Here is a 9,500-nt window from a genome sequence, read left to right as displayed (position 1 = left end):
TGTAAATTCTTTTCACCATTTCCTTATGCTGTAGTTTGAGACTGTTAATGATATTCATTCTAAATAGAGAAACACATGGAACAGAGACTTCATAGAATCAGCAATGTAATCCTGTTACCATTTTCTAGATGTTTGAACTTGGAGCAAGCTATCAATTTCTAATTCGGTTCTGACACTAATCAGCTAACATAGTAACTATCAAAATTACAATAAATTAGTGGATTCAAAGCACCCAATAGATGGCTCAGCTTCCATTAGGGGCTCCGTAATTGGGTTTAAAAATGGACAGAGACTTTTAGGAAGTGTCCGGTGCTGAACAAATGTGAGATTAGTTTTCCCGCTCTCCCTGATCTCCAAGGCTGACTCTGTGAAATGGAAAGGCCCACCTGTTAGAAAAGGCCCAGAGTCGCTTGTCCCTTTCACACGGTTAGGTCACCAGTTCTCCAGGCTTTGAAGTCCATGCTACATGCTGCCAGCACAGCAAGCTCTAGGTACAGCTGTCGTTCTTCAGATTCCCCCAAAAGAGATGGAGGAGGGGTACTTGCTGGTTCACCCCCAGAAACTGTGTGGAAATCAGTGAGAGACTTGAGGAGCCCTCATACTCTCCTCTCTGGTTTCCTTCTAAAATGACACAGAGAATCCTCTACCTCTCTGACTTCTGCTTCTCAGAACCAGTTTCCACACGTAATGACTTTCTTAAAGGTGGAAGCAGATGTGGATCCCCCCCACAGACTGGAAGTGCCCATCTTCATGTCTGACAAATGGATCGTGAAATGCATGTCATCATGTCTGAGAAACGCTTTGTCTTAACTAGTCTTCGCAAGTGGATACTGGACAGACCCTGCTTCTGGCTGAGCTGCCTTTAGAAGTTGTAGGAGTCAATTCTTAGATGTTCATGTGTCCCAGAACTTTCTCTGTCTCCATAGAGACATCGTCTTGGAGAAAACTTACCTCAGCTTCCAGAACCCCATGAGAATGAGGAAAGTTCCATGAAAGGGGCCAGGGGGCAAACAGATAGAAATCTGTGTGCTTGAGAAAGGGCCTAGGAGCAGACGTTGTCCTCATTTGCTTGGTGATCTTATTTCTTACATAGTTGGTTTTGCTTTCTATTTTTGTTTTCTTTGTCCCTGAGGCCTTATCCATCCAAGTGTTCTTGTTACTGGATCCCCAAATGTGAATCAAATGGCTGCTTTGGGTCCATGGGGGATTTCTTGTCCTCTGTTGATAAGAGCCTAGTGCGGCTAATAAATCCCAGACTCACTTGTATGCAGACACACTGGCATAGAAATTCACTGGGAGAAGACATTCAAAGGCTATGATTGACAGCCTCACTGTGGAGGATTGCATCTACAGACAGCAGAGATCCATTTCAGCTACCAGTGCTACTAGGAATGTCCAGGGATGTTAAAAGAGAACAATTTCATGAGATACCTCCCTTCAAAGGAAAATTTGCTTTCTGTGTGGTATCCTAAATACTGCTTTTATTTGGTTATAATGATTCTCCTTTAGTAGTCACTACTAATTTAAACTTCCTTCTTAAATAGAGATCATTTGATTATGATATTTGCTAGCATATGGGAAGACATCCCCCCCCCCAATGTTAGTTTAATGAAGGTGATATTTACATGCTGATATAACATATCTGGGGAAATTAATGGTGCTCAATATTATTTCCTGAAATATGTGGAATGTATGGATAATCTGATGTGGGAACAGTGTGGTGCTATTTTGTTTGTGTTCTAACAAATAAAGTTTGCCTGGAGATCAGAGTGCAGAGCTAGTCACTAGAGGCCAGGCAATGGTGGCACACACCTTTAATCCCAGCACTTGGGAGGAGGAAACAGGAAGCGATATGGCTGGGCAGAGAGAAGAAGAGCTAAGCTGGGGTGGAGACAGGAGCTTGGCCTTTTCGGTCTGAGAATTTGGCAGCGGTAAGAAGTCTCTCTAATGGCTGCTCCTTTACTTCTCTGATCTTTCAGCATTTACCCTGATATTTGACTCTGGGTTTTTATTAAGAGCAATTAGAATTCACGCTACAAAACAGTGTTGGTACCTTGGAAAGAAAGAGACCTTATATCTGACATTGTGATAACAAGTACTGATTGCTCACAGGAGGGCATACGATAGCTTCTTGCCAATGATGGGGAATATTAACCATTTTGGTGCTTTTGGTTTATCTATTTCTCACAGCTACCTATGTAAAGATAATGGAATTTTCCCAAGTTCCAGCCCTGAGAAAATTCTTCCCACAGTCCTGAGGAAGACGCTGCATCAGGCATGGGGTATCCGAGGGAAAGGAATCTACGTATATCATGCTCTTTTGTCCGTTTACTTTATTCTTCTATGACAAGATTCTATCTGTACAGCTTCAGCTCTGTCTTCACATTCAGCTCCTCTCTGTGCCCAGTTTTCCTGTCCTCATAGTTATAGTAAGCTTTTGACCTGATCTTCGTCCTCTGTTCCTTCGTCCTCCATGTATCCTTCCTGGCTCCCTACCCCTGGCCCTGATAAACTCTACAAGAGCTCTGCTTTACCCTCTACAGAATCTCTGTCTTCCTCTCCTCTCTCTCTGGCCACGTGGTTTTGTGTCTGCCTCTGGAATTCTGCTCCAGTCCTTACTGCACCTGGTTATGCAGAAAGCCCTGTTGTCCTGAGTCACTCTCTCTGCTATCTATGCCCCTAGGCCTGAAGGAAGGGGATGGTCTGAGTTTCATTTGCACAAGAAACAAAACTATGCATCTGCAGCCTGCTTGTCTCCTAGGCTCAGCGGGGGAGTTAGTTACCTAGAGGTTCAGCAGGTCTGAGAAGCTGAACTGTTTGCCAAATGGTCTAGTAATATATGGGCCCACAAGAAATTCATAACAAGGGGCAGCTGAATATTAAACCTGTATAACACCAAATATTCTGTGATAAATGGCTTCCCGTTTGACGGACCCTTGGTCGGTCAAAGTATAGCTTTAATACACAGCTGGGTCTCTATAATATATTCTTGTGGCCCAAAAGACCTATGAGGTAAAGTGGACTGATATTCCAATTACGTAGATGAGGAAGTAGAATTCCAGAGAGTTAATAGCCCTAAGCAGGACAGCTATATCCAGCCCTTCCTCGGAAGGCTTGTGGAAGAGGGGGCAGAAAGACTTTAAGAGCCTGAGGCAGTGACCAACTACAGTGAAACAATGGTGTCCAGACACAACCGGGCAGTTCCATATATGAACGCACAGAAGTTGTGACAGTCCTGGAATGGAATAGTGAGTTTTGCAGGAATTTATATGTTTTCTACTTCACAGGGATAGTTTTCCATTTTTTGGAGTCCTTGAAATGAGGCTAACCACAATTTTAAAGTCTTGTAAAAAAAGAGTTAAGAGTTATACAGGGATTATACCAGACGGCTGCTACACTTCTGTTTCTAACACACCATGAAAGAACACTAAACACTTTGTGACCAGCCAATAACGTTATTCATCATGGCCAAGAAGTAGGAATGAACCAAACATCCATCATCTGAGGAATCAGTAAATACAACCCTGGCTATTCATACAATGGAGTATTATTCAGAAATAAGGAAGGAGATACTGACCCTGATTCCTACTGTAATGGGGATAAACATTGAAAGCTTCCGTCTTAGAGGAAGACGCCAAACATGATAAACCACACACTATGTTGTTCCAGTTGTAGAAAGTGTCTCTCTAGAGCCAGAAACCAGGGGAGTGGTTGCTTAGATCTGGGTAATCAAACTTATTTTCAGGGTCATGAGTCTATTCTAGAACCGATTATGGTGATGATCCTGTAGATATAGTATACTAAAGCCCCTGACCTGTACACTTTAAACAAATGACTAGCATGGCCAGGGAATTCTACTTCTGTAAACTCAAAGATGAAGAACAGGGTATGAATAAAATCCTAAGAGGAACAAAGAGTTTGGGTTCTAACGAAAGGAGACCCAAGCCTATGATGTTCCGACAGAGGACTGAAGAGAGAAAATGTCCGAAATTAAGAGCTGCTTCCGGGAGGGGTGTTGGCAATATTGTTCTGTGGGGAGTGGGGGAGGCGGGCCAACAGCAAGACTGGAAATCATTGGTGGGTGAGAACGTGGGAATATGTATGTTTTGGCGGGAGGCGGGCTGCAGCTCGAGGAAGGTAGAATTTCTGGGCTTCAAGCCCAGCCTTGCTCAGATCCTCACCTGAGCAGCCTTCTCCAGTGGGCTCTGTGCTTCTCCCTCCTCACATGCAGGATAATTTTTCTCTCTGCGATGTCACTTATTGTTGAAGTACCTATAGGTTTTGACATAACGCCCTTCTCTTTGGGTTTTGCGCTTACCGTTGTAGTTTCTCTGTCCTTGGCATCGGCGATTTCTTTTTTTTATTACTATTAGTCACTCAGCTTTTAACTTATCAATTTCATTTATTTTCCCCTTGGGTCCTTTGTGACTTTATCATAAAGATTTCTTAGGTATGAATGGGAAGATTAATATGTTTAAAATGAAGGGAACCTGTTTTTAAGGTGCTTCTACGATGAAAAATTTCTGTAATAAAAATAAGGACAAAGCTCTCTGACATTTATTTGAACAATTTACACAATAAAGAACTTGAGCAACTCCTTGAAAGGCCTTTTTGTTTCTTTACATTATTATTATGGATTCTTTATGGCAGCGGGGACATGAGCTTCTGTCTTACCAAGGGCTTGGTCAAAGGATTTGCTCAACTAAAACAAATGCTAGATTTCACATTCATTCATCCATTCAACTTCTTCCTTTGTTCATTCAACAGATATTGACTATTTGCCTGGGAACTAGGCACCCTATTGGTTGCAGGGAATATAAGGAACAAGAATGCCCTGTGTGCCTCTCATGGCACACACCAAGCAGGAGAGGCAGATAGAAAACACATACACAAAGTTCAAAAACTTAAATGATTAAAATTATAATATGTTATCAAGGAGGAATTGCAGATGTAACCGTCTTGTTAAATAAGAAACACAGAGCCAAATACAGAGTTAAAAGCCAAGAGGTCAGAGCAATAGCTAAGAGCTAAAAACCTTACCCTTCACTGCCGCTGCTGTCCTACCTCTCTGCAAGAGAGCTACTTCCTGTGTGTTTGTTCCTTTTATTGACTTTTTGTTCTGCCTTCTCATTGGCTGTAAACCCAACCACATGACCTCCTCGTCACTACCCATCTATACAGACCTCCAGGTCTTCTATGGTTGGTATTGAAATTAAAGGCATGTGTCTCCATGCTGGTGGTATCTTTGAACACACAGAGATCTGCCTGTCATGTGATCTGGATTAAGGGTGTGTACTATCACTGCCAGACTTCTGCTATGGCTTGCTATTAGATCTGACCCCCAGGCAACTCTATTTATTAACATACAAATAAAATCACATTTCAGTACAAATAAAATATCACCATAGAGGAATAGATGTTATAATATATAATATAATATATTATATATAATATATATAATTATATATATATGTATATGTGTATGTGTATATATCTGTATATTCTTTGATTCCTTGCTTTTTGTTTTGTTTTGTTTTTCAAGACAGGTTTCTCTGTGTAGTTTTGGTGCCTATCCTGGATCTCACTCTGTAGACCAGGCTGGCCTTGAACTCACAGATATCTGCCTGTCTCCCAGGTGCTGGAATCAAAGGTGTGTGCCACCACCGCCCAGCTGATTCCTTGCTTTTATTTATACTTGTTTGCTAAAGAAATTCATAAGCAATATTCACTAGGGCTGAAAGAGGGAAAATGAAAAAGGTAAAAGCCATTCATTCAAAATATTAACATATGCATGCTATTGATATCCCCTAAAATCTAGGGTCTCAAGTGGGTGCCCCAAGAACCCAGACTCCGGTCCATTTTATGCAACAGCACGAGGTTTATTGAAGCGACTGTATAGACGGGCTACTCTTGTCCTGAGAGCAAGAGTCGCATTTTACTGTAGCCACATGGGTGCTTTTAAAGGAAAAACTCACAAAACCCACAAGATTAAAATTCCCATACAATTTCATTTCAATTGATTTATGTCTAGAGGCTAATTTCATAAGATCATGGTCTGATCACAGAGTAGGTACAGTCAAGTCCACATGCACATTCCTCCCGAAACCTCAAGGGGGGGGTATCAGGGCGGGAGTGGAGTTTACACAAAGGTCACAGTGGTCCTTCCTGGAACACTTGCAATTATCCTAGTCACAGTTGAGCACATCTCTTAACAGAGATCTCTTTACATTTTTACATTGTGGCAGGGGTGATTGAATAATGGCTGAGTCAGGTTGCCCTTGGAACTAGTTTTCTTTTTAGTTCCTTATTCTCCTGGGGCTTGGGGGTGTAAGCCTGAAGGGTTAGGGTCTTTCAATATAACATATAATAAATAATATACAATATATAATATAAATACGTATAATGTATATTATATGTATTATAAGCTTGGGAATTTGTCCCCAATCTTATCTGTGTAAGTATGTTCACATAAAAAGGAATGTCAAATTATGAGTATTTGAAAAATATTAAAATTTAGAAATTTCAAATATTTTAATTAACTCAAGTAGAGACAGACCTGATTTAATGAACTAATCACTCACTTGTGATAGGCAGTGTTTTTTTTAATTTAATTACTTTAGAATATCTATTTATTTATTTATTTGTGTACGGGTTCTGTGTGTGAGCATATATATGGGGCAGGTATAGGTGCCTTGTAGGGCCCTGGCCCCCATTTTGGGTAGCTCCTGCCTTGCTTGCTGACCTTGACCAGATGTCCTCCCTATGCTGATTTCCTTCTGGTTTCCTTCTTCCAGAAGGCTCACTGGAGGTTCTTTGTGTATCCTGCATTTGATGCAAACAGCTTAGATGCAAGAATGTAGAACACTGGGTATCGAACTTCTGCCCTCCTGGGATCCTCCATTGTGCTGTAAGCCTGTATTTAAGGTTTCCTCCCTCCTTCAATAAACGGCATTTGGCATTCTGCTGGGGCGAATGACCCGCTGTCTTTTGTCTCTGTTTTTTAATCCACAGCCCCTCGCTCGACAAGGTGAACAGGTGGTGGTAGTTCTGGTGGTAGTTCGGGCGCTGCCACAATAGTGCCTCTATGCATGCATCGATCAGGCATCCTCTTCTATTACTCTCTGCTTGTTCCTTTGAGGCAAGGTTTCTCCCTGACCCTGGCAGCCAGAAAGCCCTAATGAATGATTCTCTTGGCTCCATTCCCTTCAGAGGTGGAGAAACAGGCATGCATGGGATGCCCAGCTTATCACATGGGTGCTTGGGATCTGAATTCTGGTGCCCATGATTGTACAGCAAGCACCTTTAACTGAAGAGCTCTCTCTCTCTCTCTAACCCATACAAATTTAACAACTTTTAATTTAAACTCAGTGCATAAATAAAAGGGTGAGGATCCTATGAATACAGATTGAGGATTTTTCACAAATTGAACACGCCTCTTCAGCCAGAACCTAAGTGAAGGAACAATGTGTTACTTGGCCCACAGAAGCTCTGTTCGTATCCCCTTTTAATCAGTAAACACCAGTTACAAGAGGACCAGCATTTTCTAGAACTTGGTATGTGTTAGACTCATACTAAGGCTTTTACAGATGCCCTATCATACTAAGCAACCCCTCCCCTCCCCCTCATATGTATGTTAAATTATTTCCCGGGGCCCTAGCTGACATTTGTCATTTAATTTGCAGCCTTTCCTTTTCAGATGGCCAGACAAATGCCCAGCAGCCCAGCTCAGATACAGCTCTTGCAGTTTGCATTCCTGGAACTTTTCCATGGGCACAGTAACTTTCCATGATGCTCCAGGCCTCGGAGTCCATGAAGAGAAGCAGGGAGGTGGCAGTGTTTCTGAATGGCTGTGTCAGACACTAAAGGGAGTGGATGCCAGCCTTAGGCTGTCGTCACCTGTTCTGCTTCTCCCTGGATGAAAACAGCGGGCCTGCTAGGTGTCCTTCTCTTCCCCACTTCAGGATTCTCCAAATCCTGAAGGCTTCTCTCTGGATCTTAAAGGCCCCTCCCTGTCAAGTGAATGCTTCTCAGACTAATGACTAAGGTTCTTAAAACAGTTTCATCAAGTGTTTGGGCATCACCTCTCTGAGTTCCGGGAGCTGGCCGAAGAGGATCGCAGTAGGAAAAGAGTCCCCAGGACCCTGGAGAAAAGGAGGAACAGAGGAAAGTTAGCCTCCATCCCAAGGGTATCCGGCCTTCCTGGCATTATACACTCTGAGCGAGGCACTGAAATACCTAGAAACTAGCATGGCAGAACTGTGGTGAGGTCTCAGAGCACAGCCAGCACTGAGACGCATGAGCCTGCAGCCTGACCCCCTCCACCTCCCCAACCCCTCCCATCCCCCCCCCCTCCCATCCCCCCACCCTTGCTGTCTAGCCTCTCTGGCATCTCATGCAATGGCTGTATCAATGCTTCTCTTCTTCAGACCCCAACGCAACCTCTTGTTTATTTCATTGCTGGGAATGAATCCTGGGAATGACTTAGAAGGGAGGGTCCCAAGACATCTCCACACAGAAGGACAGGTGGGAGGGAGGGGGAATTTGAGTCAAAGTCCCTTTCTAAGCTGTGACCTTCAAAATGCCCTTGAACTCTGGATGCCCCGGCACATTCTACTTAGAAAGCAGTTCCGCGTTAGAGGTGTTACCTGGCGCCTGTGCAGCTTTGACTCGGCTCTGAGAAAGGCAGCGGCGAAGTGGGAAATCTCTTCAGTGTCACATCAAAGAAAATTGGCCATAGCCTTCTGGCCCCTGGGAGCAATGCTGTAGAAAACAATCAAACGCCATGTCATCCGGCCTTCGGATAAGCACACCCAGGTCCTGCTTCCGCCACCGCTGCTCGCTCGCTTGCCGCGGAGGCCCAGGGGAAATTACTGACTGTCTGTCTCAGCTCAGAGGATGCTGATAGATTTGTGATGGCCAGCGCGCTGCCTCCATCTCGATGTACAAACCTGTCTAGAAAGAAAGATCTCCTTGGAGCCATGTTCATCCCACTGATTTCTGGATGTTTTGAATCTGAGTGTTTGGGTGTACAGAGCACAGGCATCCTTGTTTGTAACCGGCACCCCCTGTGATTTCTTTATGACCCCCGGATGGATGATGTTTCCTCCACTGGCAGCTGGGAGCTCTTTCTCACTCTCCATTAACAACCATCTCTGTCCCTTCGTCTGTTCCTTCAATACCAGGTATTGAACCCAGGACCTTGTGCATGCTACACAAGTGCTCCACCATAGAGCAGTATCCCTATGCCTGCACACTGATAACTGGTGAATTAAATCCTAACCACAAATAACTCTGTCCTGTATGGAATGCAAGGGATCTTTCTTTTACTTCCCCAAACCTTGTCATATCAAAGATCCAACCCCCAGGGAAACATGTTTGCCTTGGAAGTGGCCCTAACCATTACTTATCACACTCCCTAGCCAGGAGCACTCCCCTCTCTACAATGGGGTTCAGTGGTATATATGTTAGGGAGAGGGATATTTCCAGAAGGCACTAATTGA

This window comes from Peromyscus leucopus, chromosome 15, assembly GCF_004664715.2.
Source record: "Peromyscus leucopus breed LL Stock chromosome 15, UCI_PerLeu_2.1, whole genome shotgun sequence".
NCBI lineage: Eukaryota > Metazoa > Chordata > Mammalia > Rodentia > Cricetidae > Peromyscus > Peromyscus leucopus.
The sequence above is the reverse complement of the archived record's forward strand: the minus strand, read 5'-3'. Positions refer to the sequence as shown.